Here is a 7,366-nt window from a genome sequence, read left to right as displayed (position 1 = left end):
ATGATTTTTGTATTAGATAAGTACTTATTTTTATGGATAAGGGTGCGTATGTTTGCCAGGAAAATATTTTACAGAAAATATTTTCCCGGTTTTCCAGTGTTTGTTTGCCTTAAAACATTTTCCATTTGGAAAATGATTTCCAAGACACAGGTAAAATGTCTTACTTTTTAGGGAAATTGTCTTACGGATTTCATTTCTCTAAGACATTTTTCAGTCCCTCCATCTAGGTAAAAGTCTCTCATTCTTCCTTTATTCATTTCTTTTACTTCTTCTGTTCTTCATTTTCTAGTCCGTCGCATATTTCATTTTCTTAGGCTGCTGTTTCATTTCCTCTATTTCTCTCTTTCTCAGGATTATACCATTCCTCTTCGCTGGGTCTTGGCTTAAGGTATGGCATAAAACTCTTTTTTTTCTTCTTGTTCCTTACTTCTCTACAGATTTTATGCCTGAAATTTTATGCTTTCCTCTGTTTCTTTAGCTAGGGAAGAAACCTGAATGATTTAGGGATTCCCAAACTCAAATTTTTAGGAAAGAGAAATACCGAAAACAAGCTTGAAATTGAAACCGATCGGTTTCAAAAATCTCTAATCTTTGTTCTTTTCGTTGTTGATAAAAAAATGATAAAAATCAAATTCTAAGGGTTTGGTTTGGTACCTGAGAGCCCCAACCAATAACACCAATCTTGAAATCGAGAGATATGTGGGTTTGAGAGGCCATAGCTGAGCCGCAACAATTATGAGTAGTCAGTGTGGTTGATTTGAGAGGACTCAAAGGATCTTGAAATGGTCGTCAAGAAACCTAGATTAAAGTATTTGAGGAAATTGAGAGAGAGAGAGTAGTGAATTAAGTAACCTAGATTTTAATTACTGGACATTTTTGTGGATGAATGTGCTTGTTTCGGTTATGAATGCTTGTGATCTATTTTGTAATTGCCTTTTCTCTTTGTCTTTGATTTAACATAGTAGTTTTCTATTTGGTTGTTGAGAAAGTGAAAGAAAATAAAAGAAACTGTTGGTTTTTTGTTTTTTTTGAAAGGTTCAAGCTTGATAGGATTCCAAAAGAATATTTTTCTTCTCATGGTCGTTCTTCAGCTGCAAATAAGCAGGTCTAAGACTTGTTCATGAATTTGAAAGTGTTGTTTTATTAAAATAAGAAAAAAAGTAATTGATAAGTGAATTAAATCAAACCTGTAAATATTCTAGTTGATTTCTTTGAGTTTTGGATTTTGTCATTGCAAAATCAAATCTTGCGTAATATATCTATCATTTTAGTCCAACCTTTATTATTGCTTAGCTTAGCATTATGGCTGCAGCTGTAAAAAGTTTGGTCTGAAAAAAAAGTGCATTTGGAAAATGTTGCTTTGAAAAATCATGGTTTGGGAATTTTAATCTTTTAGCATTGTTGTTAACTACTGCATTGAAAAGTTAAAATGTCAATATTAAAAACATGATGTTAGAAGAAAGAGGAGACAAATGAGGTTTTTTTACATTTTTCTTTTTCAAAATCATATTTTCAAACAGCGAAACCATCAAAGTTCATCTTTTTGGTTTGGTTCAAAAAATATTTTGTCGAAAAGCTTTTGCTACTTTTTCCTAGTTTTTTATTGTCTACTGCTTATTGTTAACATCATGGCCAACTGATTTAGAATGAATCTTCTGTTACTGCTTATAGTTCGCTGTGCGGTTAAATTGCTTAAAATCCCTTTCATATTTAAACGATTTTTCAGTTTTTTGTTTTCTCATATAAAAAATGTCAATTTAAGTAAACTGACTTGGTTGTAATACTAATATGTATATATTGTTCTGAATCAGATTATAAGACACTCCTCTTGAAATTATATAGTGGAATTCAATGGAGTTTTGTGGTAATAATGCCTTCAATTTTTTTTTTCCTTTTTGGGGTAAATCATAAACCTGAGAAACTTTTCCCTTTTGTGGTTTTATATTTGCAGCAAAAGCCATTGTACTAATGCATTATTAGTTAGGTTAAGTCCTTTTTGTTGTGCATTAGACATTTTTGTTTGGTCTTATTATGTATAAAAATCTTTTCAGCAGTTAGCTGCATAAAAATGGTAAAATGTTTTGGTCTTATACCAGGCTTGGTTTCTGAAATTAGGCTTAAGTTATACTTTAAATCCAATTTGTCTTAAAGCACTAAATTATTGTCATCGTGGACATAATGCTTGTGACTCTAAAAATTGATCTTCAACTCATGTAGAAAACAAAGCAACTTATGAACCCCCCCCAAAAAGGGAAAATAAAGTAACTGCTATATTGAGTGAACGAAAAATAAATTAGGTAAGTATACACATTGATATTTTTAAATCAAAAGTGCTAACAAATAGTTTTCGATTTTATAAAATATTAAGGTTAATTACTCATACATCTCTAAATTTCAAAATTTTTTAATTGAGTTTTCAAAGTATTGATATTGTAACTACTCGTTCCTTCTATTGATTTAGTCATTGACTTAAGTGTTAAATGTTACTCGAATTGTTGTTAGTTTAAATTTGATGTGGATCATATTTAAAACAATTGTATCAAATTTTAAACACGTTTACACCGATGTTGGAACTAGACCGATTGGATTGCAAATTGGCTAGTGTACTAGTTCAGATAAGGGTATTGAACTGGGTTTTGAACAAACCACTTGGAACTGCCATTGAATTGAGAACCAAAATAAGTTGAAGTAGTAAAAAAATGGTGACTTTTTTATCCAATTTATTAGTCCATGCCTATAAAATCAAACTCAGTTCAGTAAAACCCAACATAAAAAAATAAAAATTATATATATTAAAATTGTTATTTATTTGTGTTTATAATTTTTTCCTCATTTTTTTATTTTTAATTGTTGGGATTGAATCAATGACCAATTTTACCGTTAGTTCAGTTTTGAAAATATTAGTTCATATTTATTGTGTGGATGAGTTGAATATAACCATTTTTCTATAAAAAAGAAAAAGAAAAGAAATAGCCTATTTAAATTTTAGCCGCATTATATGCTATTAACACATTAGATACAAGTTGTTTATGTAGTAGAGTATATATGTATTATTTAAAAATTGACCTACCTGTTTTAAAAAATAGTTCATGTCAAATCTAAACTAATAGACTTTGTTCAGTAAGATCAAAAAAAAATGGAAGGATGAAAAATTAAAATAGTAGAAAAGCAAAAAAAAATATAAAATGTTCTTTTTATTGGTCTGCTTGGTGGAAATATGGAAAAAATTTGAAAGAAAATATAATTTTCTTTCGATTCATGACTTATTAGTGTTGAAAAACGAGAAAAAATAAAATATTTTTAAAAAAAATTGCATAATTTTGAATGTTTAATTTATTTCTTTCCCATTTTCTTTTCTCTTGTCATTTTAATTTAGAATGATTTGTTTTATATATGTATGTATGCACTTTAGCCATGGTAACTTTATTCATATATGTGATCTTATGAAAAGCTTGCATCTTTTTTGTAGTGATCAAATATTTGTGTGGCATTATTTTGTGTAGATAGATAATAGTCAAGATCAAAATGCAATTGTCAGAGTCATGGCTTCAATTTTAGCTTTTGGGGTTCTTTGGATTAAAAAATTAAAAACTAGGAAGGAAATTACTTCTCACCCTCGTGTGAATCGAGATTATGAAAGAGAAAATTATATTAATAGTATTTTTTATAGTGGTGACCAACATTGTATTAATGTGATAAGGATGAGACCGATTGCCTTTTTTAATTTGTGTGATATTCTTAATAGGAATAATTTGTTACAATCAACTAAACCTGTGAATATTAGGGAGCAAGTAGTTATATTTTTACATATAATTGGTCATAATGTAAGGTTTCGAGTGATTGGATCTAGATATTATAGATTAACTAAGATAATTCACCGTTACTTTAGGGTTGTATTGAGAGTTATTTTGAAATTGTATAAACTAGTTATTAGATTACCTGATGAGTCAACTCCTAGTGAAATTAGAAACAATCCAAAGTTTTCCTCATTTTAAAGATTGTATTGGAGCAATAGATGGAACTCGTGTTCGTGCATCCGTTCCACTTAGCATTCAAGGAAGATTTCATAGCCGTAAAGGGGGGACGACACAAAATGTATTGGCTGCCATTACATTTGATTTGAAATTTTCTCATGTTCTAGCTGGTTGGGAAGGTAGTGCACATGATTTTCATATTTTAAGTGATGCACTTTCACGTCCAAGAGAATTAAGAATTCCTGAAGGTAATAATTATCATTAAATACCAAATAGTTCTAGTAAACTCATAATTTATTAGTATTAATTATGTTTTGTAAAATTGTAGGTAAATATTATCTTGCTGATGCTGGATATGGCATCCGAAATGGATATATTACCCCATATCGTGGTGTCCGATATCATTTAAAAGAGTTTAGTGCTCAAGGGCCTGAAAATGCAAAGGAACTCTTTAATCTTCGACATTCATCCTTGCGAATCACTATTGAACGTGTTTTTTAGATTTTGAAGAAAAGATTTCATGTATCAGATGTTGAACCATTTTGGAATTTTCAAACTCAAGTAGATATAGTTTTGGCTTGTTGTATCATTCATAATTATATAATGGGAGTTGATCCTAGTGATTTACTTAATCAAGGATTATACGAGGAGCCTGAGTCTGATTTAATAATATCAACTCTTATGGAGCGAGAAGAAAAAGAAGGAGAAAGAGAATGGTCTGCTAAGAGAGATGAAATTGCACAAACTATGTGGACTGATTATATGGCTAGAAATATTAGGTAGGTTTAGGGCTTAGGGTTGTTGTTTCTATGTTATGTATGTTTTAGTATTAAGATTGTTTTTTTTTATTAATGTTGGTTAGATAATGATATTGAAATTTTAGTTTGTTGGATTCTGAAATTATTATGTCTTGAATCTGTTAGATATTGGTTATGTTTCAAGCTTGTTAGATACTGAATTTATTATGTTTTAAGCTTGATGGATATTGAAATGATTGACAATGACAATTATTAATGTAGAATGGGTAAGGGCAACAAAGAAGGGACCTCCAAACAATTCAAGTGGACAAAACTGATGGAACATCTTTTTCTTGAAATTCTAGTGGAGGAGGCCTAGAAAGAAATAAGCCGTCTAATACTTTCAAAATAGTTTCTATTAATTGAGTTGTTGAAGTTATTTTTGAAAAATTTCAAGTCCAATGCGATGAGAAACATGTGGAAAATCATTTGAGGATTGTAAAAAAACAGTGGCAGATTATATGCACAATTCAGGGTGAAAGTGCTTTTGGATTGGATGATAACATGAAAATGATCACATGTGATAGAGCGAAATATAATGCAACAGTAATGGTAATAAATGTATATATATGTTAAGTATATTTCAATTGTTTTTTACTTGTTATTCTAATTGTGTATAATATCCAACAAGCACACAAAAAATATGAACCATTTTTGAATAAAAGCATTGATATTATGATGAAATGGCTTTGGTTGTTGGCAAAGATATGGCAACAGGGAGTTCTGCCAGAACATTTGCTGACATAGATTTGGATGATGATAACCAAAATTCAATGCCTATAGACTGTTGCGACAATGAAGAGACTGAAGAGGTAAGAACAAAAGTATCTTCATCTGGCACATCCAAACGTAAAAGAAAAAAATGCTCAAGAAAGTTTCGTTGATGAACAAATTAAATTTGTGGGTGAACAACTTGGAAAAATTGCTAATGCTTTGGAACAATTTACTGCGGATAAGACACCACCTCTTTACGAAGAAGTGATGTCAATGGAGGTAGAAGGATTTGATGATGACTTCATGTGTTCTGTGTTTGATTATCTAGTGAGTCATGAATCTGAGGCAAAAGTTTTTTTAGTTAAAAGTAAGAAGCATAGAAAAATTTGACTTCAAAAATTTTCTCAAGGTTGAAGATATTAATACTTTTAATGTGGTGTAATATTAGTTATGCATTTGGACAATGTTGTTGTTATCATGTGGTGTAATATTAGTTATGCACTTGGACAATGTTGTTGTTATCATGTGGTGTACTACTAATTATGCATTTGGATAATATTATTAATTTCTAGTATTAATTGTGGTTTGGAAGTTAATTTATAATTATTCAATTCTTGTTTTTTTATTTTTTTATAACACAATTACAAATAATTTATTTGACTTCGTTTGTTTTCAATTTATGAAGGTTAATATTCTAGTTTAATAATTGAGCATTATTATATATTTAAAATGATTTATTTATAAATAAATAAATCATTGCAATATATGTAAAAATATTTTAAAATATAAATTTATTAATATATATATAATAAACTCAATTAAACAATGAAAAGATTAAATTTCTTAAAACAGCTTTTCCGAAAAATATTTTCAAGAAATCTGCAAAACAACAGAAAATATTTTACACTGTTTCTTCCAAACACCAAAAAAGTAAATCATTTCCAGAAAAATAAATCATTTTTCAGAAATCATTTTCTAGAAAATATTTTACTGGCAAACAAACGGAGCCTAAATTGTACAAAGAGACAAAAGGAGAAAAAATGATAATTTTTCCATAAAAAGGTATTTTGGTATTTTCTCAAGAATTTTATGATAAAAATAATATTTTCATGACCCAAGTGATATATGGACTTTATTTAGACCATTTGGGTTATATGTTAGAAAAGTAGGCCACAACTTTTAGAGTGTTTGGACTTAAATGTTGAACTTGGACTTTTTAGGCTACCTGGATGATATTTTAACTTGGCCGAATGTTATTTTTATTTAATATTTAATAAATTTATAAATATACTCCTATTAAATATTTGAGTAAAGTAGATCAAAAGTCATTAAATTATTAGTAAGTTTACATTTTGATTATTCAATTTTGAAAAATTACAAAATGATCACTAAACTAATTAAAAGTTTCATTTAAGTCCCTAAATTATTTGAAAGCTTTTATTTAAATTATTGGGCTGTCAAGTTTATTTTTTAAAGTCTGACTAGTAAGCTCTAAATAATGATTTAACGATTGGTACGGTGAGTGGAACATATCGTAGATCCAAATTAATTTGACGATTAGTATTGAGAATTAGAAAGAAAAGTTATTTAAATTTTAATTCGCAAATCCATGACCTAAAAACCAATTTATAAAAAAAATTGAAACTGCCAAAAAGAAAAAAAAAACTTTAACTGTCAAAAAAAAAAGACAAAAATCATACCATTTTAACAATCCTATAACTTAAATAAAAACTTTTGAATAATTTAATAATTATTTTATAATTTTCTGAAATTGATACATAAACTTGTTTAGTAGCTTTGAACGTAATTTACTTAAGTATGAACAACTTCCCAGACTTCTCATATTTATTTTATAAAATTATAAATCTCTAATTTTCATGA

The 7,366-nt window shown here is 28.5% G+C and overlaps 1 long non-coding RNA gene across 1 annotated transcript; it reads left to right on the top strand.

Moving 5' to 3' along the window:
- The first annotated feature begins 233 nt into the window (after positions 1 to 233).
- LOC107935748 (uncharacterized) lies at positions 234 to 5,352 on the top strand. Its single transcript, XR_001694260.2, has 2 exons — positions 234 to 388; positions 4,994 to 5,352. It is a non-coding gene; the product is annotated as an uncharacterized lncRNA (long non-coding RNA).
- The last annotated feature ends 2,014 nt before the right edge of the window (positions 5,353 to 7,366 follow it).

Source organism: Gossypium hirsutum, chromosome A12 (genome assembly GCF_007990345.1).
Source record: "Gossypium hirsutum isolate 1008001.06 chromosome A12, Gossypium_hirsutum_v2.1, whole genome shotgun sequence".
Taxonomy (NCBI): Eukaryota; Viridiplantae; Streptophyta; class Magnoliopsida; order Malvales; family Malvaceae; genus Gossypium; species Gossypium hirsutum.
This window is presented reverse-complemented; position numbering and strand designations above follow the sequence as displayed.